General features: G+C 33.4%; 1 pseudogene; it reads right to left on the minus strand.

Annotated features, from left to right (window-relative positions):
- Positions 1–3,817: 3,817 nt before the first annotated feature.
- LOC140875869 (uncharacterized) lies at positions 3,818–11,575 on the minus strand (annotated as a pseudogene).
- Positions 11,576–25,959: the final 14,384 nt, after the last annotated feature.

Genomic DNA, 25,959 nt, shown 5'->3' on the forward strand with positions numbered 1-25,959 from the left:
AATATTTTTTTTCTTTTGAACAAAGTTAAGATACTGAATATTAGTATATAGGACAATCAACATATGGAAGCATTTTTGAGCAAGATTGAAAGATGAACATGTGTCATTGAATTGAACAAAAGGATACTTTTCATTTGTTTGAATATTTATGTTTAATGTTCATTTTTTTTTTGGTTACCTTATCTGAATTATCATAGCATAAAATACAGTACAAATATAATAGAGTTCTTGTGATCCGAGGGATGTTTTAGAGACCAAAAGAGGTCAATGGAGATAAAGCCTTCCAAAAAACCGTTCAAAAATATTTCATTGAGTTAATTAATAGAATTAGAGCCGTCAAAACAGATTAAGAACGACCAAGCGATCAAACACATAACCCGCCAATTTTTGTTCGGCCAGTTGTAAAAATCTGAAGCCAATCCAAATTATCACCGGATTAAATAAATTTAATTTGATATGAAATTGATAAATATATATTATAATTTCATTTTTTTAAGAAATAAGTGGCGAGCCCAACCCATCATAACCGACTTCAAAATATAATCTAAAAGTTTTTGGCCCAACTTTCAAGTTGGGTGTAGATGCATGCTTGTTTGTACAATTAGCTGTCAGCCCAATGGATTAAACTCAATGTGAGATCTCAAATGAGAATATAAAACATGCATTCTAGATAAACAAAAGATACCAGTATTTATATTTCAAAAAAAATATTAATAATAACATTCTAATTAAATTTAAAGATTAGAACGATCGCTTTATACATCTTTCTTGTATAATAAATTTTAGATTTACCTTTCAAATACATTGTAAATCAACAATTAAAATTTTAGTATTCTAAAAAAAATTACCAGGAGATTTTATATTTAAAAATAAAATAACAAAAAATTTATTTTGATTTTAATATATATAATTTATTATTTATATGTTGTGTAAATTTTAGTAGTGTAAGGCTCAGTTTGGTACGAGTGATGTGATAAATAATATATAGATAAATAATGTAATGTAATAAAAAATAAATAAGAAAGGATAGTGGATATTTGATTTGATTTGATTGATATATTATAGTTTATTTGATTTGATTGATTAAATTTTATATAAAAATGGTAAATTACCATATTATCCTTTTAATAATAATATAAAATATAAATAATATTATTTATAAGGGGTAATATAGTAATTTCAATTCAATGATTTGATTGATGTAAAATTATAATTAATAGATGGATAAATAATACAATGAGAAGAACGTGTAATTAGACAGGATAATTTTATACATAGATTATTAATAACGGTAGCAAACGGAGCCTAGATATACGAAACAAAGTTGCATTGGGATATAAAAAATTTTAAAAGCAAGAGTGACGTACGTGCGGGTTGGTTGAGAAGTATGTATCAACATGAACATTTTAGTAGTGTATATACTAGCTAGTAGTATTTATATTGCCGATCGAGAGAATAATAAATGAAGTGCTAAAATACAAAATGCATAAGAAACTCATAATTTTTTTATGAACGTATAAAACACCGATAATATTTTGCATATAATAATTAAAGGAATTAAGGAAGCCTCTACAAGCAACATGCATGAAAAAGAAAAAGGTACGTACGTAAAACATGTAAATATAATAATTATAATAATTATAATAATAATAATTCAGTGCGTGCATGGATGCATGTGTTACATTAGGCGACGATACATTCAAGTTTGAACTACCAAATTCCTTTCACATTTTGCATGGAAATAGTGACGGGAAACAAGCTAGGGAATCCGATTATTCCTTAAAAGATGAGATTAGAACGTTATAATGATCGTCTCATGCATGGAAATGAATGTGTACGTGTTTGATTAATTTGGTCTATAAAATAAAATCCACACAAAAATGCATGCATTCGTATTTCCCAGCTTATAGCTTCCATCTCTTCGTATCTTCCTTAATTAATTTCCTGAGCGAGCAGGAACGATGGACGGCGACCTAGGTACTTTGATTTGTAATTGAGAACGTACGAAGCTCTTTTGCTTTCTTGACATTTCAAGAAAACATGCAGCTAGATCAGCAGTATATATAAAAAAAATATTTTTTTTTTTTTTTTTTGGCCTGATTCACAGCATCCTCCAGACTTGCATGCCTTTCCTACGTTCAGTAAGTTGAATATAATTTGCACACGTACACCATGACCATGTGTGTATATATATATATATATATATATATATATATATATATATATATATATATTTGTTTTAACATATATCTAGTTTAATTTGCTGATACACACAATATTGCATGTATTAATGTTTGGCCGGTTGGTTAACTAATTATAGGGAAAGATCGAATTTCTATGTCAAGAGGGTCGCCAACTTTATGTCATATATATATATATACGATGGCATGACATTCTGGGCTCACATATTGTTCAATTGTACGTTCTTTGATTTCACCTTTTGAGTTATATATTGATCGATAATTGATATTAAACATATATATATATATATATATGCGTGCCTCATTCCATTACGAAATTTTGTTATGTGGATGACCGGGAAGGACTTGGGATTCCGCCGAACCACGATGAGAATTACAATTAACCATATTAAAAGTGGATGGAGGTTTTGACACTACCACTTGCATGTTTATTTATTTATTACAACTAGTATCTAAAGTTAATTTTATACTCATCTCATATGTTATAATAATTAAATTCGAACAAGTATGCTTGCATGCCGGATTAAGTTGTTTATATGTATAATCATTACTTAGCTAGCTATTTATGGAACGAATCTAATTACGCTTATAAATTTTTTGGTGTAGGTAACGATGATTGAAGAGGTTCATGGCCGGGGAAATTAATTAAATCGGTAGCGCGCGGGCACTCACCCAAGCCAATTATATATTTCTGCTAGCTTATTATATATATTATGTTTGGATTTGCATGTGAATATAATTAATTATTTCGTATCGTACGTATGTACATTTTTTTTAAAAAAAATATTATGATAGGAGTACTTAATTTATGGTTTGGGGAACTATATGGAGTGTCAGTTACTCAGTTATTATAGATGCATATTGGGTTGATTTTATATGATTAATATATATATATATATATATATATTATATGATTAATATATATCTATATATATTTCGTTAGAATATTGATTATATATACATGTTTATTGTTTTAATTATGCGTTGGCTTGGGATTAATCCATGTTGGTAAAGCAAACTCAGAAATTAAATTATGTGTACGCTTATGTTTCAGGGGAAAATTATTTTTTTTAAAAAAATCCACAATTTAAAAGTATCCGTAAGTTACATTTAAGCCTCTTTTTATAGATGAATTCGAAAATTTGATGATTCAAATGATTTTGTGATATAGATTAATTTCATATATTAAGTTTCAAGAAATTCAGTTACTGAATAATAAGATAATTAATTAGCTCAATCAAATCCATTAACATTTAACATAACCTAGCTAGCTTCTTGTGATCTAATAATAGACATGCAAAATGTCGGAAGGGATATACACTAGTAATTAATATAGTTGCATCTTCAAGACGTACAATGAATCTATACTAATTTAATTATTTTTGTCCAAGTGCTGCCAAATTAAAATTATAGTTCTTCTAAAAAAATTACTCTTTCTAATTATAAATAATTGATTGTTGTAAAAAAAAAAAAATATCACAAATTACTTTGATCAACTTCAGTATATTTTAATTTATTAAGTTACTCGCACTTCGTGTATCATAAGTGAAGCATATTGCAGCATATGTCACGGAAAATAAAACGTATATACATTAACTAATATAATTGTTCTTTGAATAATCATGATTTTATCCCCTAATAATAATGTGGGTATATATATCTAATATATCTAAGCTGACAGCAGCTGTGAATAATCGTTAATTTTTCCTAGCTAGCTTTCTTCCTTCTCCGCCGAACATCACCACTATCAGATTCATCCTCTGATTCTGATCCAACTTTCTGCTGTTGCATCATCGACAGTCGTGGCATGTTCTTGAGATACTCTCGCAAGTTTACCGTGATTCCGCCGAGCCCAATGGCAGTGAAAAAGTTGATTGCGAATCTAGCGTTTTTGGGAGTATCTCGCGGGAAGATAGATTCAAAAGACTCTTGCATCTTTGGCTCACTGAGACGTTCATTAAGCAAGCGGATGCCAAGGTGCTCAGATAATTCCTGCAGTGACAAACAAGTGTGTTCATTAAGCAAAAGATCAAACATAAGATAAGATAAGATGCATACACAGGCAAACAAAACCATCTGAACGCGATATCAAAAGTGTTTTCAATCAAGTTAATAAAAACTACAAAACCTGCTGCCTACCTTTATCGGCCTATATCTTTCAATCATGACAGAAATACGGTGTCCAGGCCTTAGTCAGCAGATAATAAAATCAAACAGCATAAAAAAACGAAAAAAAAAAAAAAAAAAAAAAAAAAGGTGATAGCCTTACGAGAGAGATTAATGTAATCGCACCTGGAAGAGAATTTTAATGAAAATACGTGAAGAAGAAGAAGTGTCCTCTTCAGTCAACCGGATGTAGGATAGAACATGCCAAGGAAGCGCATCTGTGCCTAGTAAATGAGCAAACAACTTCGCCACATTCCGCAATTTATTGGTCTCCAGTCGATGAATCAATGAATACTGTTGAACAAAACACTTTTCAAAGTTTAACCTTGTTCATCATGCAAAACCTCTGCGCAAGAAGTCCGTGATTGCGTGCATATGTTCTTTCCTGACAGCAACACTCCAACAACATTTCGCACAATACCATCTGCGCAGAAGAAACCAACGACAAGAAAAGAAACCTATCAACGTGCAATACATGGAGCAGGTTAACAAGCAGTGCGAGATCATGACTCACCTCCTGCCCAGGCTCTAATTTTATTTTGAGTAGCTTGTGTCCAGCTTCTTCAAAATCAACAGTGGACATAATCGTCAAGTAGATAGTTCTTGACCAAATTAGTCTCTGTCTCATCATTTATTTTCATCTGCTTTTCGTCGTCTTCCTCAGATTCTTCAACATCTGAGTATGCTGTATTGGAATTAGCTTTATCCTCAGCTTCTTCACCAAGTATTTGCTTCTTTAATTCTTCGTATCGTCTCACATTCTCTGAGAATTGGGGATCCGGCTTGAAGATATCTGAAATTAAAATATAAAAAGCACTCAGGTTCACCATAAATGAAATTGAAAGAGTAACAGATGAAGAGCGGATTATCATCCAGATATACCTAAAGCAATCTCAGGATCAATTTCATCCCGTAGGGAGATCTCGTGCGTCAGTTAATCTTCATGCTCCACCAAATCCATTTCTGGTCGAATGGCTGGCAATCCCTGAATAATGTGTATCATGAAAGAGTCTCAACTCAAACAAATTTAACATTTAAAAGTACAGTAGATTAAAATATGATCTTCTTCAATCGATATGGAAAGCTCCGATTCCTTCAAAGGTTAAGGTGTGTTCTCTTGGGCCGCAATTCTGGGAAGGATACCGACTTGTGATATGATCGAAAAGAGGTTCACAAAATGTTTTCTTAATCCGAATTGGTGTGTGCTTTGCAAGCAAGAGGGTGAGTGTCAGGATCATATGTTGGTACATTGTCCATTCGCATCATCCTTATGGTGGTTAGCGTTGAAGGATTTGGGATTGTCATGGGTGACTCCGAAGGCTACGAAGGAATTGTTCGCAGCAGATTTAGGGAGCTATCTGGGCAAAAGGGGGAGAATTCTTTGGGCAACCATAACTCATTGCATTTGCTGGTTCGTTTGGCTAGAAAGAAATAGGATGATTTTTGAGGAAGAAGGGGCTTCGAGGGAAGAGAGTTTGGATAAGATTAAGTTGAGAGTAGCAGCTTGGTTACATAATTTACCTCTCTTCGAATCGTTTTCAGTTTTAGAGTTCTATAGGGATTGGAGTTTGGTTTTCATATAGTACTTTCCTAGATCTTGTATAGTGAATTTAGTGGACCACTGGTCCACCTTCCTATGTAACTATTACCAAGTTTTAATATTATATATGTTTCTTATTAAAAAAAAAAAAGCTCACCTGAAACTTCGCCTTTCGCAATGCAAAGAGACCTTCAATAATAAACTGGACCCTTTTATCAATTTCTCCTTCATGAAGAATACCACGTAGTCGCTCAAATATGCCTGCCTGTTGAGTGAAAATACAAAACGCATTACAAAACGTTGCACACCAGCATATGAACGTCACAACATATCAATAAAAATTAAATATTGAAGATGCTATTGAACACAATACTTTTGACAATCCAACAACACATTGGACAGAAGCTATAGACATCAAATATCAGACAATATAAAGTCACCAATGGTTAGTCGTGAACTTGCAGAAGCTAAAACAAAAACCAGGTGTGATGCAGATTAAGATTCCAGAATAAAAATAAAAACGCAATTTCATAAAATCAAGATCCATAAAAGATCCTAAAAAACCCAGTAAAATGAACTTCCATGAAATGTAGGTTAACCAGCAAAAATTTTCCAAATTAAATTATAGATATAGAACCATAGATCCGGCTAGTACCAAAATTCTGTGATCCATAACAGAGTTTTATATCCTTCGATGACCATCAAAACAAGACTGATTTTGGTTCATTTAAAGATGCAAATTGACAAGCTAGAAATGACTATACGCCACCAACTCCTGTATTATCCAATCTGAACATAATCCTATGATATAGGATCAATCAACATGAAAAAACTTGTCGGAGCAAATGACCAAACTTCTCAAAATACTTTAGACCAGGCAAAACATTATCTTCATGTCACAACCTCCTGCTTTAACAGTTCTTAAGGAAAACTAATTTCAAACACCATGTAAATTAAAGCACGGATATTGGATTTTCTTAGGACCTGTGAGGGTTTTAGACTTCTGGGTAATACAATATAGAATAAAAATTAAATTCTTAGACATGAGTCTGACCTATTTGCAACTATGGCTAAATATCGAATCATACCCCAACGGCTAAAATGAGACAGAAATGATTGACAAAAAAGAGCCCATAATAAGTTATCATCAGCACATAAAAAATCATACCAACAAAAAAAAAAAGAAAAAAAAAAGAAGCTACTATTTGATTATGAAAGTGACACATTGCATAAAACTAGAGTTGCTAGCACTCACCGTGCAAACCACGAGGAGAAAGGCCCTGCAGCATTGCACCACACTCGGTAACAAAGCCAACACCCACTTCAACGCTTTCATCCGTAGGTTTCTCTAGCAGGTGGTTCGCAGAAACGGTATCGGAACGGCCGTTCCGTAACCGGTTACGGAACGTAAGGAACCTTGACGAAGTTCCAATGCTTGAAGGTAGATGCTTTGGCTCGGCGTTTTCCGTGATGAGAACGGCGATTTAACGGCGGAACGGGCGATAGAACGGTGGAACGGATCGGGATCGGAACAAGGGGAACTTTGAAGATAAATTTCTGCCCATTTCCATGTATTAATATTTGGAAAATGGAAATCCAGCCTTTTCTGCGAGGCCCAGAAGGCAGAAGAAGATAAACATTTAGTAGAGGAAAATTATTGAGACATGACTATTGACTAGTGAAAATAAAAAAATTAAAACTAAGAAGAAAAAGAGACATTAGCATGCTGTGACTTGTGAGTCTTGTGACTCACTGACTATGTCCTATCTTATTGTTTTTAAATGATGAAAACTTTTTTTTTTTTGTTTTGTTTCGTAAAAAGTTGGATGTTTTTATTCAATAAACAGTTCGCCCGTGAATTATTCTTCCTCATCTTTTTATTTCGCTCTATATATCGGATCGATTTCTTCTCTCATTCTCATCATAATTCACGGCAAAACCAACCTCTTCCTATGCATTCTATTTCTCTCTATATATATTCGATCGATTTCTGCTCTTATTCTCAGTGTTATTCTTGTCTTCATTATTTCCTAAGAGATAAGTAATGTTTAAATTTCGATTATTATAATAATAATTTTTTGTTATAATGATATTTTTGTTTAGTTAGATTTTGATCTAATATTTTTTTATTACTCATCACAGTGTAATTTAATTAGTTCGTTGAACTCTGCTACGCATCTCTTGATCTTCTCGTGTTTTCTTCGTACATGTTAAAGGTAAGTATCATCTATGTTTAATTTTACTTTCCTGTAAATTATATTTTTGGTTAATTTTATTGAGATATAATATTGAAAATGAATTTAATTTAATTAAAAATTTTCCTTACGAATTTTGTGCTTAGATTAAAGATAATTATTGAATCTTAGATTATGTATTTTCGTACACCATTAACTTTACGTGCTAAAATAGTGTAGGAAAATCATACATATTTGCATACGTAAGGTTAATAGAAATTTTGTAAGATCACGTAAAGTTAATTTTTTTTTTTTTGACTTAATATAACTTTTAATTAAAGGCCACGGTTGTGAATTTATGGCAACAAAATTAAATATGGTGTCTATTTAATAGAAATTATATTTAATTTAAATTTGTAAACGTTAAAATTATAATTCTAAGATTAGATATGATTAATAAATTACTATTGAAAGAATTCAACGAAATTATAATATCATCATTTGATTTCTCTATCTTTTGTATTTACATTTCAAACTAGAATATAGTGTGAATCAGTAAACCTTTTTGAACAATGGCTCCAAAACTCGATATTGGTTGGGAGTTTGGTAAACCCATCGGAGATAATTGAAAAACAATACAATGCAAATTTTGTGGAAAAGTTGTAACGGATGGAATAACAAGATTAAAACAACATATTGCACATATTGCTGGAAATGTCACAACATCACACCTAGTGGTCAAAGTCATTCAAAGAAGACGAACAACGAGAGGAGCTCAAGATTATCAAAAGGCAAAGAAATCGTCTTAAGTGACAGGGATGAATCTGAAAATGATGACAGTGATGACAGTGATGCTAGTGGTGATGGAAACAATCAAGAAAGTGGTAAAAAAAATCAAGATGATGATCAAGAACGTCAAGATAATGAATATGATACTAGCATGTCATGGGCACGAGGGAAAGAGAATTATTATGCCACACAAGACACTGATCATGGGTATCGCCCTGGGATAGAGGCACAACGTCGCTTTTTAGCAAGTTTGACAGGGTTCTCGAGTGCCGAAGATGATGAAAATTTGAGTGGATCTTCACATTCATATATGGGTGTAGAAGAACAAGTAAAAAATCTTGGCTTGGGGGGTCACCATCAATATCAATCTGGAGATGATTCGAGAAACTACTATTGGAACTCTCAATCTTTTGGTCATAGTGCCAGCGGATATGATGAACCAGGATTTGGGTATTCTCATGGTTATAACACAAGACGGGATCATTTATCATCTCAAGCAAGGGGAATCGGAAATTATGGATTTGATGGGTCATCTAAATACACCAGTTCCGAAAATAATCAATTTGAAGAGTATTCTAGTAGTGGACAAAATACATATAATGATCATTAATCATTCGCAGCAACTGGTTTTAGACATGATGATCATAATTCGATATCTTCAAGTGGCGCTAGTAATTCTTTTGGGCATCAAGAATTTGGAGGCTATCACCGTCGTGACGACACATTATTAAATCCACGTTCATCACACAATACCAATTCGGTTTCAAATCCCCTATTCAGTCAATATCCAGGTGAACAATTGAACACTAGTTTATATCCACAAAGATATGATGGAGATCAATTTTCTCAACTTAATCCCGGTAGAGAGTACACTGATGATTTTGTTCCTCCACGCCATTCATCATGGTATTAATGTCGATGACATTACAGGTACTTTTCTATATAAATATTGTTAAAACAATTTATATGTAAATATATTAGTTTTTTTCGACTTATATTTCATTTAGCAGTGTCATTTTATTCTCATTTCATAAGTGTAATTTAGTATGTTTAACATTGATTTGACTAGGAACATTGGAAAGTAAAGAACAACAATCGATGTAAGATGGTGAATCTCAGTCTTCTTTCCGCTCATCCATCGACGAAAGATTAATAAAGAGGAGACCAAGAGTTAACTATTTCTATTGAGAAATTTTCATTAGAAAGTGTGATAAAAATAAACCAAGTTAATTCTAAAGTATTTCTATTTAAATTGATGTTTAATAGTTTGTAACACCATGTTATTTAAGATTTTATGCATAATATTAGTCTATCACGTTAAATTGATCTTAGTTATGATGAACATATAAATTTCCAACTGAAAAAATTTCAAAAATTCAAAGGGTTACATACTAAATTTTTTAAATAATATATTTAAATTTTGAAGAGTTGCGAATATTTTATATGTATTAATGATTTAAGTTGTGTTACATAAAATTTTATAAATTAAGTTAATTTCTTATTTACTTCAAATAATCTATTTTTATGATATTCATTTCAATTTGGTAGATCTAAATAATTTTATGAAATCTTCAGTTTTTAAATATTTATAATATTTAAAAATTAAAATCCGTTCCGCGACCGTTTCGCAAAATTTCATTGTAACTGGAAGGTGGTCTCCGCGACGATGTCCGCGACCGCGATTGCGAACCATGGTAGCAGCAATGTCAACAGCTCAAGAGCAATAAGCTCATGAACTACTTGCTGGTTCACCAGGTGTGCAATCAATTTGGCTGCAGCAACAAGTTGAGGCTGCCAGAAAATGTTAACAATATTAGAATCACGTATTGAAAGCATGATTGGCAAAAACCGTCGCGAAAAGGGTGGAACGGCCGTTCCGGAATGGCAGTATAACGCTGTTCTTCTTTAAAATATGAAACATTTTATGTAATTTTTTCAATTTTTTTGAATTAAAAATATTCCAAATTATATAATAATTTATATTTTTATTATTAAAATACTCTGCCACAACAACAGGACCAATATCAATGTAACTAAAATGGCAGCCTCGCTCCGCGATTGCGAACCATGATTGAAAGTGGAACCAAAGAAAGTGAAGCATGAACCTTATCATTGCGTTTCAATGCCCTCTGGAGCTGCAGAATAACCCTCTTCAACAAAAGATCACCAACTTGAGGGAACTTGGTATTAACCACAGCAACCAATCCAGCAAACACATCTGTGAAACCCGGAGAAGCCATTTGAGATTTCATACAAGAACGACAAAATAAACCCCTCCCTCTAACCAGATTCTCAGAAAACAACTCGGGAATAATATTCTTCAGATTAGTAGCATTCACGTTATTAACCAATCCATTAATACTCTTCTTCAGTGCATCCCATGTGATTCTCTGATATTCAAGGCTGCTTTTATCTTCGATATCCTTCATCATTCTCGCCAATTTAAATGGTGGTATATAAACTCCTCCACTCCTCTCTTCTTTTCTCCCGCTGATATCTCTTTCTTCCCTTTCCCTCTTTCTCTCTTTGCTACCATCCTCTCCACCTCTATGCCGCCGCCGCCTCCTATCAGACTCTAAATCCCTCCGCCGACCCCTAATCTCCTCTTTCTCAGAATCATGTCTCCGACCCATTGTTAACCCAATTTTGCAAAGCCAAATCAATCAATAAAAAACCGCAAATATACGAAACAACCAAACCCAATTTTATTATGTTAATAAATTTATTTATTTTCTTGAGATTTTATACTAAATTGGCGATTGATTGCATCAATGATCGAATAATAATTGTAATTAATGTTGAATAATGACATATATAAATTATTAGGAAAAATGGTCATTTTGGTCCTATAACTTGGATCATTTTTGGTTTCGATCTTATATATAGTTAAAATTTGGTAATAGTCCAATAACTTTTATTTTTTGGCTATTTTAGTCATATTATCACCGGAGAGTCTAATTTCACCGGATATCACTGACGAGGCATCGAAACAGAATGACTTGTCATTTACATTTGGTGATATTTGAATTTTTGGCAAACGTTGCCACATCATTTAACTACATATAATTAAATTCCAAAAAATAAAAGAAAAATAAAAACCAACAATCGAGTAATCCTCGGTTCTCTCTCATTCATTGCGCAAAATCCCTAATCTAATAAAAAAAGATTATTGAAACTCAAACTCCATTACCAAAAGTCACACTCAAAAACTCCATTATAATAACTCAAACTTCATTCCACCGAAGTTTTCTGGAGAAGTGTCAATAAAAATGAAGATTCCAGTCTTAGAGGAGATTGAGAAACCCTGAATACGGTTAGTTGTTATTCTCAGTAATAACAACGAGAGAGTTTTCCCTCCCATTTCTATTTATTGACCAGTCTTTTATTTTTATTTTTTTAAATTTAATTATGTGTAATTAAATGATGTGGCAAACGTTTGTCGAAAATTCAAATATAACCAAATGTAAATGACATGTCATTATATTCCGATGCATCATCAGCGATTTTCGGTGAAATTAGATTCTCCGATGGCAATAGGACTAAAATAGTCAAGAAATAAAAGTTATTGGACTATTACCAAACTTTTACTACTTATAAGACCAAAACAAAATATGGTCTAAGTTATATGACCAAAATGACCATTTTTCCTAAATTATTACCTTATCAATATCAACTAACATAATGATAATTAAACGGACACGTAAGTATATACTATTTCATAATACAAAAGGGTTAATAAGATCTCACAGTATGAGTATTTCAAAAAAAAAATAAAATCTCACAGTATGAATATTACCTAAATTACATGATGGTCAATATTTCTACCTATGAGCATAATTAATGAAATAATGTTGATATGAAAAATGAATGGATATTGGATTTATGGTTCGAATAAAATAGAGTCCAAAAGTCCAAAGAGTCAATGGACTTAGGCCCATAATTTTTGGGGCCCATAATTTTTTTAAAAAAAACCTATTATATAGATACAATAGTATTTAATTTGAATTTATTATACATCAACATTTTGCCAAAACAGAAGTGATGAGTAATGACTCAAATTTTACTATCTCCGGTAACCAGATTATCTGACTTCTACTACAAGTCTCCTACAAGATTACTCCGAAAACTCCTACTCTCGGTCATCTTGCTAACATGGCATGCCCGAGAGTGGGAGGCTTATGATGGGTTATTATCCAATTTGACTTTTTCTCGGGCCCAAGCCCAATGACTCAATCTATTTGGGTTTCATATTATTTAGTTATTTATTTAGGTACTTTATCAATGCCCATAAATTCCTAAAAACTCATAAAAAGCTCAAGCTCATGAAACTCTCCGACTATCTATAAATAGCTCAAGTTCTCTCATTCTTGAGGTACGCTTTTTATAGTCACACGCTCTAATTCTTTAAAACTTTTATTGGGCACACTGACTTGAGCGTCGGAGTGTTTTCACCGGAAACCCTCTCGGCTTCTCTAACTTTGTTTTGTGACGCAGGAACAATCCACTGAAAATCTCAACAGGACTTTGCGGAAGCAACATGTTGAATACAAGTAATTTTTGGCTACATCAATATAATTAAATGACTAATTTGAATGTTCACCCTAACTTCTTCTTTTTTTTTAAATAATTATGTATGTTTAATTAACGACTATTTATACATATATACAACACATCGGCAGCTTCGCTTTTCCGGACTCATTGTCATATTGGTTGCTTAATCATCAAATAATATATTACAAAATAGTATAAAATATGATAGAAAACTTAAGTTGTGGGCATATATATATATTTGATCACTCTTCATTGAACATTTAAATTAAAACACCAATACATTAATTTATATTTTCAATTATAATTATTTATGCAATTACTTTAATTAATTTTAATATTAATTTTATTTGAAAAATAATTAAACTTATTACTTAATTTAACGTAATGATATAATTTATAATTAAATTTAGCTTGATAACAAATATTAATATAAAATAGTTATATATAATTTTCATAGTTATTTAATTTAGATTTAATTATTTTATTAAATTAAATATAGAATTATAAAACAAAATTAATTTAGTTATTTATTTAAGTAGGGAAATTTTTGTCATTTCTTAGTTAAAAAGAGTTTGTATGCTACCGATAGAATCATAGGGGGTTAATAGTTTAAAAAATTTTCATAGCAGGTTATGAGTAAACTCGATATTTCACAGGAATCTGGATGATAGATGCAATTTTTTCAAAAAAAAAAAGTGTTTATTTAACAAAATATTTCAATTAATTATTGAGGCCACAATATATATATATATATATATATATATATATATAATTAAAGGAATTACGGAAGCCTCTGCAAGTAGGGATAGGCACGAGTCGGGTTTTGTCGGGTAGTCAAAATTACTACCTGAACCCGATCCGAAATAATCGGGTACCCGAAAATTGGGTACCCGATTTTTTTGGGTAGGGTCAGGTACCCGCAGTCGGGTACCCATTTTTTTTTTTGCAAATTCATTAAATGTAAGAATTAAAATCAATCCATATATTTGTGGTTGTGAGGTACTTCAATCCTTTGATATTTACTTATTTCTAACAAGTTTTATAAGAAATTTCTATACTATATCAAAGAAATAAATAATCGAGATATGTGAAAAAATAATCATTCTTTCTTAAGTGATATTGTATGTATACCCAATCCAAGAAAAAACGAACGGTCATTATAGTTGAGAGCAATAAAATAAAAATAGAGAGGATATGAGCTTGGATAATGCATACTAATATATATTGATTTTTCAAAAAAATTAAAAAAAAATGTCGGGTACCCGAACCCGATCGGATAGTAATTATACTACCCGATACCAACCCGAAAAGCATAATATCGAACCCAAACCCGATTTTTTTAAAAAAAATAACCGACCCGATCGGGTCAGGTCGGGTAACCGAAACCCGACACTAAATGCCCAACCCTATCTGCAAGCAACATGAAAAGAAAACGGTAAAACATATAAATATTTATTTTCTGTATTACGCTAGGTAATGATACATATGCCACTCAGATAGTGTTTGAAAAACTTTATATAAAATATTTCTCAGTTTTCTCAAAATTTTGTTAAATAAAAATGAGAAGTTTCTGTTATCTAACAAGCTTTAGTTTGTTATCTCATGCGATACATATGCCGCATGAGCCTTCAAGAAATTATGTAGTGTGACTGAAAAACTATTTAAATAGTATTTGAGAGATCTTATAAAAAACATTTTTCAATTTTTTTAAAATTTTGTTAAATAAAAACGAGAAGTGTTTGTTATCTCATGCGATGTGTGCTTTGGCCAAACTAATAATAATATAAAAGCAGAAAGCTAGCACGCACGCATTTGCATTCCTATTTCCCTTAATTCCGTATCTTCCTTGCGTATAAATCTTGGTTTAATTAATTTGTTCTTCTTTTTTCTTTCTTGAAACAAATTAAATAGAATAATAACTTTGATTTGTTGATTTTTTTTTATTTGCAGGGCCTGTTCAGTTAAATAGAATAATAAGCTTGTCAAAACCAATTTGTTCAGTTAATTTGGTTAATTTTAAAACCATAATTAATCGGTTCCGTTCGATCGATCGATCGATCGAGTGTGCCTCCTACGTAATTGGGTCTTTCTCTTTTCGCAAATCAAGGTTGGGTAATTAATTTGAAATCCAACGCCAATTAAGTCAAAAAAATATGATAATATATAATATATTTCGTTCTAATTGATTAGTGCACCAGATTATTCTTCATTTCTTTGTATATGACAAATGTATATGATGTGTAATGGTCGATCGGTCGAATATGGCTTTATTAATTACAGTGTTTATGCTTTCTAGTGAAATATTTGAATTTCAACATTTGAATGCATTAATATTTTAAGTGAAAATATATAATATCTTTAAAAAAAATTTATAATTACTTATTTTTAGAGGTTACAAACACTACTTAAATTAATTTTATGTTGTTGTTTACTATTGTTTGGGAACTGCATTATATTGAGAGAGATCGAATACAACCTAAACTTTGGCACATGATTTCGAGTTGCTGGCCTGAATGCAAGGTATTGCAAGAAGAGAGGTAATTTAATTTGCTTCCCAAATATATATTTCTGCAAAATTTACTCCTCGGCCCCTTAAAAATTAGATCTTTTTATTTTTTTTTTTGAGAAAAGAACTACAATAAAACTAGAAACCACAATCCAATTTTACAAGATCAGCAAGCCATTGAGGTATACACCCAATAGAATATTCAAAAGGAAGAACAGAACCACAGACTTTTTGCGCCAAAAAATGAGCAACACGATTAGCCGAGCGATGCATGTGCCTGATGGAAACAAACTTTGAAGACTCAAGAAGCGATCGGATTTCCATAGCAACCGCACCTTCCGGACCCAGATTCTCTGATTGAGTTTCCACTGCTCGAATAGCCAATAGGGAATCCGAAAAAATGCACACATTAGTAAATCCTTGTAGCGAACAAAAATCCATTCCAAACCGAATTGCTTCTAATTCGGCACTAACAACAGAACTTGGACAGCAAATAATCTTGGCTTTTGCTCCCCAAACGAACCCATTAATATCCCTCACCACAGCCCCAACACTAGAAAAATTATTCAAATGATTGAAGCTCGCATCCACATCTAATCTTAACTGCCCCGGAGAAGGAGGCCTCCAACTGGTTTCGCCGTGTATTCGAGCAGCAGTATTAGCCTGCAATCCACACTTTGTGTTTGCACAATGGAAAGAATTTAGAAGGGAGAACACCCAATCTATATTAATCTCAGTCCATTGGTTCAATTGATTATGAACTCTCTTACAAATTTCTTGCCAAATTGCCCAAGCCATCATAACAAATATCTCCAACTCACTTTTTGAATGAACCGTTGACAAGAAAGCACCACAATCCAGAAAAGAAGCCAAACTCCTACTTTTTAAATTCTGCCAATAAATGGAATTTTTCCATAAATCCAAACGTATGGGAGTAATAAAAAAAACAAAATAAATATATAGGAGTTGGACATATAATATATTATATCTATAAGTAGGAAGTGATGATTCCATCATGACTAGCATGTGTTTGTTCGCTTTTTTATTTTATTCATAATTCATTTAATTGTAGTGCTACCATTTGATCATTTTAAACTAGTTATGTAGTGATCCACCTCGTTTTGTTCGATTCAATCCATGTCAAGAGTCTGTATCAAATAAGTTTTCTATCCACGATTTGTGGTTGCACGACGAATTCGTCGGAGTACTACAATAGATCAATGGTCTAGAGTAATTGTTTGGTCACAAAACACGAATAGTGAACTTATTAATTTGGTATATGATGTTAACATGGATTGAATCGGCAAAAAAAATTGGGCCACTACCGAACTAGTTTGAAGTGATCAAATGGTAACACCAAAATTAAATGACTTGCGAATAAAATAAAAATAAAGAGCATGCAAATATGTGTTGTTGAATCATAGTTTTTCACTGTATTCATTTCCTATTTATACTTATAAGTATATAAATATCGCATGCCCAAATCCTTATATTTATTTCGTTTTTTTTATTACTCCCACGCCGTTTTGATTTGTTTTGAAATAAATATAAGACTTCTTGCAACATCTCCAATTGTTATTAGTTTGAAATTATCGCGTACCTTGTAGTTTATTTCTCAAAAAAATTCGAGTAATTAATTTACTTTATTGCTTAATCATGTGTAGGAAGGACCAGGGAATAATTCAAAGACATATATATAACTTGAAAATATATAGAAGCACGTCTAAAAATTTGATTGCATTCAATTGAATCCACTTTCTTTATGTCTCATAATTAAATTAAAATTAAAATCTAATGATCTTTTCTAAGAAAAATATTGTGATCCGATGAACTGTGCTTGCGACTAATTAAATGCAACCAAATATAAACAAATCTAATACATATGTGAGAACGCAAGTGAGTCCATAATTATCAAGAGTAGGAAAATACTCTAGAAACTATCACACAAATGAAGAGGGAAATATTGATATAATATGAGCCATTCATTATGAAGACGACTCTGTAAATAATATATTATAATAATTTGACATATATTTTATTCTCTTTTGTATAAGATATAGTTTATAATAATTTGAAATGTAATTGAGTATGTTTTATTCTCTCGTACTACAAGTCAATGAGATTTCTCTTTTGTACAAAAATTCTTGTAAAACTTAATCAGAGGCGGGTTTAGGATTTTCGGTTTGAAAAACTACATACAAGTGATGATTTTCGGCGATGTAAAAGTGACCAATTCTAATGGGGCCGTCGGTTTCGATCTTTCGGCTTTGTAATTTGTGAGTTAGTTTCCCAAAATCTGAAAACATGTATATCTCGGATTTATTATTTATTTATTTTTTAAAACTAAGTTCTATCAATAATTGTAGGGATAGGATTCTTTTTCCTTTTTTATTTTTTAAGAATAAGGGAATCGGATTCGCTTGTTAAATCAAGGAACACCCACCATTCCATGCAAAGCATTAAAATGCTGGAAATCGGGCTTCTGACTTTTAATTTTGTAAGGGGATGAGGGTTGCACATAAACAGTTTGAGATGTTGTCACAAGGTGTTGACAACACCTACAATAACACCTTGAGTAATTTGCAACGGAATATAATTTAGGCGTGAATAAATTAAACAAGTAAATACTCTTGCAGCACCTCAGGGCAAAACTTCACTAGAAAATTTTCAAAAAGTTTTACAACCCTAAAACTAGTGATTATTGTAAAAATCAATTTCTCAAAACAAGTGAGAAAATAAAGAGTAAAAGTTCCCCTAAAAATTCTATATAAAATAGAATAACAAAAACGAAGTAAGGAGAAGAATGTTGAAGCCAAAATCACACGAGCATCACACTTCTTGATCACCGATCTTCGAGTGTTCTTCAAGGCTTCAAGTTGTCACGACCTCAACTAAGCTTCAGAGAAATCTTCAGCTTTCTCACAATATACGTACGTAGGTTTTTATGGTCGATTCTCTCTGTATCTCGGTCGGTCTCCTTCCTCCAATATATATACTAGAATCTTTTTTTGTAGATGTTTCCTTGTAGACATAGGATTCTCTAGATTTGTTCATATCAAATCTACACAATATGAAAACGATATATTAGATAAGATATTATAATGAGCTTATCAAAATGTCAAATCAAGTTATTCAAGGAAATAAATAACTTATATAATATTACTTCATGTCCAAGAAAGGAAAAAGATATTAAATAAGATCTTTTCAGAATAGGATGATTTTAAGAAATAAAATATTCCTTTAATCTTCCATTTTTGCCTTTCTGGACAAAACACATTTAATTCACAAACAGATCAACTAAACTCCCCTTGAATAGATTCTCCCCCTAAGTAGAAACAGAGCTGTTGTCACGAGATGTTGGCAACATCTAGCTACGACACTTGAAATCAGAAAAACATAAGTGCAAGGAGAAATAGAAACAAGAATTCATATCAGAGCTGACATCACAAAAGAACAGTTTTGATTAGGATCAGAGCAAAAAGACACAAAACCTAAGACCAAAAGAAATTTAAACTATACTAGCAAAACCAAAATAAATAAACTATAAACAAACTAGAATTGATTGCTCTCAGATGAGCCATCAACATCTTCTTCTGTTTTACTTCCTTCTCCCCTTTTTTGTTCAGAAGGGTCAGCTCCACTTAATAAGGACTCATAGTGAGCCTTCATTCCTTCGTAATATATGAGATCAGCCTTCGCTTGGGTAATCTTCTGCTCAGCATGCAGCAATTGAGCTTGAAGAAAAGTTGGATCAATTTCTTGAGCAGCAGAAGGGGGTACAAAAATGGCAGTGGCAGAGGGGGTGTTGACAACACCTGCGGCAACATCTGACTCAGACTAAGGAAGGTCTATTTTCTTATTTCCTTTGAGTAATGCAGGTGCGATCTTTAGCAACTCCCTAGGCTCAGTAAGTAACTCATCATCATCATTCTCAATCTCTTGAGACAGCAACATAGAATAGATTAGGGATGGATAATGCAGCTTCAATGTTGGTTGAGCACAATCTGCAAAGGCCATGACTGTGTCAAACACAAGTCGGCCATAGTTGAATGCAATTCCAGTACCAATAGCATATAAGACAGGGGCTTGATGCTTGGTAACCACAGTAAAATTCCCGAAAGGGGTCCAGGTCTTCACATCAGTTTTGTGGAGAACAGAATATAATGAAGTCAGTTTGGCAGCCTGTAATTTCTTGGGGTGAGCTGGAAAAACAGTGACTTGTCCTCCTGTGATGACAGAAGTCATCTTATCCATGGTAGGCAGTGCAGCATCATCACTGGCAGGAGTCTGGAGAAATCCATTTATAATAGCAGGACTGAAAGAGAAAATCTGCCCACGCACATACACTTTCCCATACTTCATGTACCTTGGATCCTTCACAGCTTCAGTTAGATTGCAGTAGAACTCTCGCACAAGTTCTCTGCAGTAGGGACCAGTAGTAGTAACTGTAGAAAGTATGTTCCTTACCTCAAAAAATTTGATCATGTTCTGAGCTTCATAGCTCTCCACATCAATGTTGTGTTCCTCCAGAAACTCACGATCAGCATACTTATCCCAGCAGTCAGCAATCTCCTTGGAGTAAAAAGTAGATGAATAAGACGAGTTTATAACCCGGTATTCTTCACCCAAGGTATTGTCCAGGGTGTCGGCAACACCTTCCTCAGCACATTCTTCTTCTTCATCAGAGTCATTTGAAACTGACTCTTCTTCCAATTCCTTCTCAGCATCTGAACCTTCACTCGAATCAGAGCTGGAACTGTCAGAAGTTTGTGGGTGGTTATCAGCAAATTCCTTGAGCATCTCCTCATCTGGTTCTCCATCAGATTCATTTGCAGGCACTGCTGCTTTCTTACCCTTTGATTTCTTCATTCTAGCCATGAACTGGGCTATTGACATTTCCTCATCGTCTGAGAGAACACGAGGAACAACTGTGGCAGTCTCCTCAACAATAGGCACAGGTGCAGATGTATCTTCTTTAGTACCAACAGACGGGGTGTTTGATTTTGTGGCTTCATCATCAGACGATGAATCTTTCTTTGATGGTTCTTCTTTCTCAAACGGAACTGGGATGGTTGGAACAGAAGGTTCCATGACACTGGCTTTTCCCCTTTTTCTATGCACCAATTTGAAATCCTCATCAGAGCTTGAATCACCAGAAGAGAATTTGGTGTGCACAAGAGAAGGTCTGGAAGGTTGACCCTTCCCACGTAATCTTTTCGAAGCAGTGTAATCTGGGTTGTAGCCAGCTTGTCTCTTGGATCTACGGGTCAAGGGTTTCGAAGGAAACACCTTGTTCATTACGCTCATATCTGGCAAATTTTCCACATCAATGGCATTACCAGGCTCTCCTGGAGCGATGGAGTCCAGGGGCACAGGTTCTTCTGCAACAGGAATCAGAGCTTGCTCGTATAGAGGGTGTGGTGACAGAGGTGTTGTCACACTTTCAGCAACATCTTCTGTGTGGCCCATCTCCGATCGAATACCTTAGGGATCAAAACTCTTTCCTGCCATTTGAATATGTGAGGATGAAAAATTGAGAAAGGAATAGGGCAATAGTAATCAGAGAGTAATGAGAATAAAGGGATGCGGGACGAAACAAGGAAATAATATATTTTCATAAACAGATAAGAAATCAGATATATAATAATCCAAACCTTTTCCTATTCTAACTTAGTTTAAGTAGGCCCCCAACGGTAATAAAATCCCCAACGGTAACTCTCCATAAACGGTAACAAATCCGATTTAAATTAGGTAATAAATCCCTTGATTTCCACCGATAATCTAGGCCCAAATATTCACCAAATATTTCCAAATTTAACTCCTCATCAGACTATAACACCACTGAAATAAAATCCAATCCCATTCAAATTCAAAAAAATCAGTGAATAGGGCAAAAATCAAAACTTTTGTTTGATCAGAATTCATAACCTTTCGGGCAAAAATATTCACAAAAAAAATATGCATGTCCTAATTATGTCTAAAAACAGAGTGTTACAGAAATTAAAATGCAATCTTATGCACAAATATATGTTGACAAGTGAGGTGTTTTCCACGATGTTGGCAACATCTCCCAGCAACACTTCAGGATTCTGAAGAATTTTGATATCAATTTTATTATTTTTACAGAAGTGGTAGTCTGCACACTAAAGGAACGATCTTCAAATGGACCCCTTTAGGTAGTTTTTTCCATTTGCTTCTGATTATCAATCAAATTTGATGATTGACTCAATTCAAGCTTAATCATTTTTGTTCTTTTGTTATTCTGATTTTGCAAAGTCGCTTTTCATTTGAGACAGGATCATGGAATACACAAAAGTCCCTCCACTACTTCGTGACTTAGTCAAAAATCTTCTTCGATTAATCCAATTAAACTCAAAAATATTTTGCAAAGAATCCTGAGTGGAAACTAGTCAATGGTTACAAAGTATCCAACACATCACAAAACAGGATGAATGCATGAATGCAGTATGCCTAAGATCCTAAAAATGCACATGCATGAAAAGGTGTTGTTACAGGGTGTTGGCATCACTCATGACAACATCTATGTTCTGTTTATAATGCACACATACTGAGAGACTTTCTTAGACTGGAAAATCTCTCAAAATCCAAAGCTTTTGTGAATATATCAGCTAATTGGTTATTAGTTCCAACAAACTCAATTAAGATCATGTTTTTCTCGACCAAATCTCGAATGAAGTGATGTCTAATGTCAATGTGTTTAGTTCGAGAGTGTTGTACTGGATTTTTAAATATATCAATGGCACTAGAATTATCACAATACACAATAGGAGTATCACTCTTAACACCATAATCATTTAGCATTTGATTCATCCAAAGAAGTTGTGAGCAACAACTACCAACAGCAACATACTCTGGCTCGGTAGTAGACAGTGAGACACAGTTTTGTTTCTTACTATACCATGACACTAAGTTATTCCCTATGTAAAAACATTCTCCCGAAGTGCTCTTTCTCTCATCTAAATCCCCAGCCCAATCAGCATCACTAAACCCTACCAAATTCGAATTGGTTTCTTTAGTGTACCACAAACCCAAATTCAAAGTTCCTGCCACATATTTTAGTATACGTTTCACGGCCTTGAGGTGAGTAATTTTTGGGTTAGACTGGTATCTAGAACACAGACAAACACTATACATGATATCAGGTCTAGTAGCACTTAAACACAAAAGACTACCAATCATGCTTCTGTAGAGGGTGTTGTCAACACCTTCGACAGCATCTTCCCTAGACAGTTTTTCATTAGACCTCATAGGTGTGCGCATGTGTTTAGTGTTGTTATTCAGAAACTTCTTCACAAGATTTTTAGCATACTTGCTTTGACACAAAAATATATCATCATGCATTTGTTTCGCTTGCAAGCCCAAGAAATATATTAACTCACCAACCATGCTCATCTCAAATGTAGAAGACATGCACTTCACAAAATCATCAACAAGTTTATCATTTGAAGCACAAAAAATTATATCATCCACATAAATTTGGCAAATTAAGATATTACATTGAGACTTTTGTACAAACAAAGTCTTATCAACTTCACCTCTTTTGAATATTGAGCAAGTACTCAGTTAGTCTTCCATACCATGCACGTGGTGCTTGCTTCAATCCATACAATGCCTTTTTTAACTTATACACATAATCAAGATGATTTGGATCCTCAAACCCTTTAGGTTGTTTCACAAAAACTTCTTCATTTAGGATCCCATTCAAAAAAGCACTTTTGACATCCATTTGAAAAAGCTTCATCCCCATGTTACACGAAATTGCAAGCAAAAGTCGGACTGACTCAATACGGGCTACAGGAGCAAAGATTTCATCAAAATCCACCCCTTCAACCTGTGTATACCCTTGAGCTACCAACCTAGCTTTATTTCTAATGATGTTTCCCGACTCATCAGTTTTATTCTTGAAAATCCATTTAGTTCCTATGACATTACCATGATCAGGACACGGTACCAAGTACCAAACATCATTCCTAACAAATTGTTCTAAATCTTCATGCATAGCATTGACCCAAAATTCATTTTTTAAAGCCTCTTCAACCTTTTTTGGTTCAATGTTTGACACGAAACTAGAGAATCTTACATGAGAATACGTAGAACTCATGCACAACAAACCTGCCATCTTTCGATAATCCACTTTCTCTTTCTTTCGAGTTTGCAAGTCTCCATGCACATCTCCAATGACCTGTGAGTTTGGGTGATTCTTCTGAATTCTTCTTGGAACATTCTTTCCAGCTTCGTTTACCTCACTGTTCTCATCAGTATTCTCATCAGTAGGCTTTTCAACTTTTGATTCTGGATTTTCTGTGGGAGGTGTTGTCGGAGGTGTTGGCAACACTCTTTTGACAGCATCTAAATTTTCAGAATTATCCAGCAGATTATTAACTTCATCCTCAGCTGTTTTCTTCTTTAGATCTGCAAAGTCATCAAAAACAACATTAATTGACTCAAAAATAGTTTTTGTTCTTAAGTTATATATCCTATAGGCTTGGCTATTTGATGAATATCTCAAGAACATACACTTATCACTTTTTGCATCAAATTTAGCAAGATGATCTCTATCATTCAAAACGTGACATACACATCCAAAAACATGAAAATATTTAAGGTTTGGCCTCTTTCCGATGAGAATTTCATATGATGTCATAGTAGTACCATTCATCAAATAAACTCTATTTGAAATATGACATGCAGTATTCAAGGCTTCAGCCCAAAAATGTTTTGAAATATTTTTCGAACTCAGCATCACTCTTGTCATCTCTTGCAAAGTTTTATTTTTCCTTTCAGCAATTCCATTTTGTTGTGGGGTTTTAGGAGCAGGAAATTCATGAGAAATACCTTTCTTATCACACAAACTAGCAAAAGAAGAGTTTTCGAACTCCTTACCATGATCAGTGAGAATACGGATTACCTTCAGATTATGTAGATTCGTAATCTTAGTGAGCAGTTTTTTGAAGGCATCAAATGTGTCTGATTTTTCTCTCAGAAAATTTACCCAAGTATATCGTGAGAAATCATCCGCACAAACAAAAGAATATTTCTTACCTCCAAAGCTTTCAACATCCATTGGACCCATCAAGTCCATATGTAAAAGCTCAAGGCAGCGTGTTGTCACAAATATTGGCAACACCTCGTGTGACACCCTAGTCAGCTTCCCTTTCTGACACGCTTCACATACAAATGGAATACCATATTTTAAGTTAGGCGTACCTCTCACAGCATCTAACTTACTTAAGTTCTTTAATGTCTTGAAATTTGCATGACCCAATTTTTGATGTCATAGATCAAACTCATTAACTTTTGTGTGTCTACAAGCCATCTCTTTTTCGAGTTGATAGCAGTTGTCGGATGACCTAGTACCTATCATGACACAGAGATTTGAATCATCAAAAACTTTGCATAATTTCTTATCAAATTGCACATGAAAATTATCATCACAAAGTTGGCTTATGCTTATTAGATTGGCAGTAAGTCCTTCAAAATGAAGCACATTGCGAAGCTTAGGCAAACCAGCAACATTCAGAGTTCCCTTTCCAACAATGTTTTCCTTTGAACCTCCACCATAGGTTACTTTTCCACTTTTCTGTTCAACATAGTCAGTGAGAAACTTCTAGGAACCTGTCATATGACGTGAGCTACCGCTATCAAAGTACCAAGCACTTGAAACGTTAGTCCTTAAAGCACTATAAATCATATGATATTGAATATCACCTTTTGGTACCCAAACCTTCCTTACATAAGATCTGTTTCTGGAGATGTTGTGGGAAGGTGTTGGCAACACCTTCGATGCAGATCTATACATGTACTCTTCCTGCAACTTAAAATAGTACGGTTTGATGTGACCAGGTCTATGACAGTAGTGACAAATGTACTTATGTTTCCTTCTAGACATTGAAGGAGCAGCAGGCTTTGACTTTGGTTTTGGAGGGACAATTGATGAGGCCTTTTATATGAGCTTTTATTACTGCAACTTTTCTTGACAAACACAGGGCCTTTCGAACTTTTACCAACCTC

This window comes from Henckelia pumila, chromosome 1 (assembly GCF_033568475.1).
Source record: "Henckelia pumila isolate YLH828 chromosome 1, ASM3356847v2, whole genome shotgun sequence".
Taxonomy (NCBI): domain Eukaryota; kingdom Viridiplantae; phylum Streptophyta; class Magnoliopsida; order Lamiales; family Gesneriaceae; genus Henckelia; species Henckelia pumila.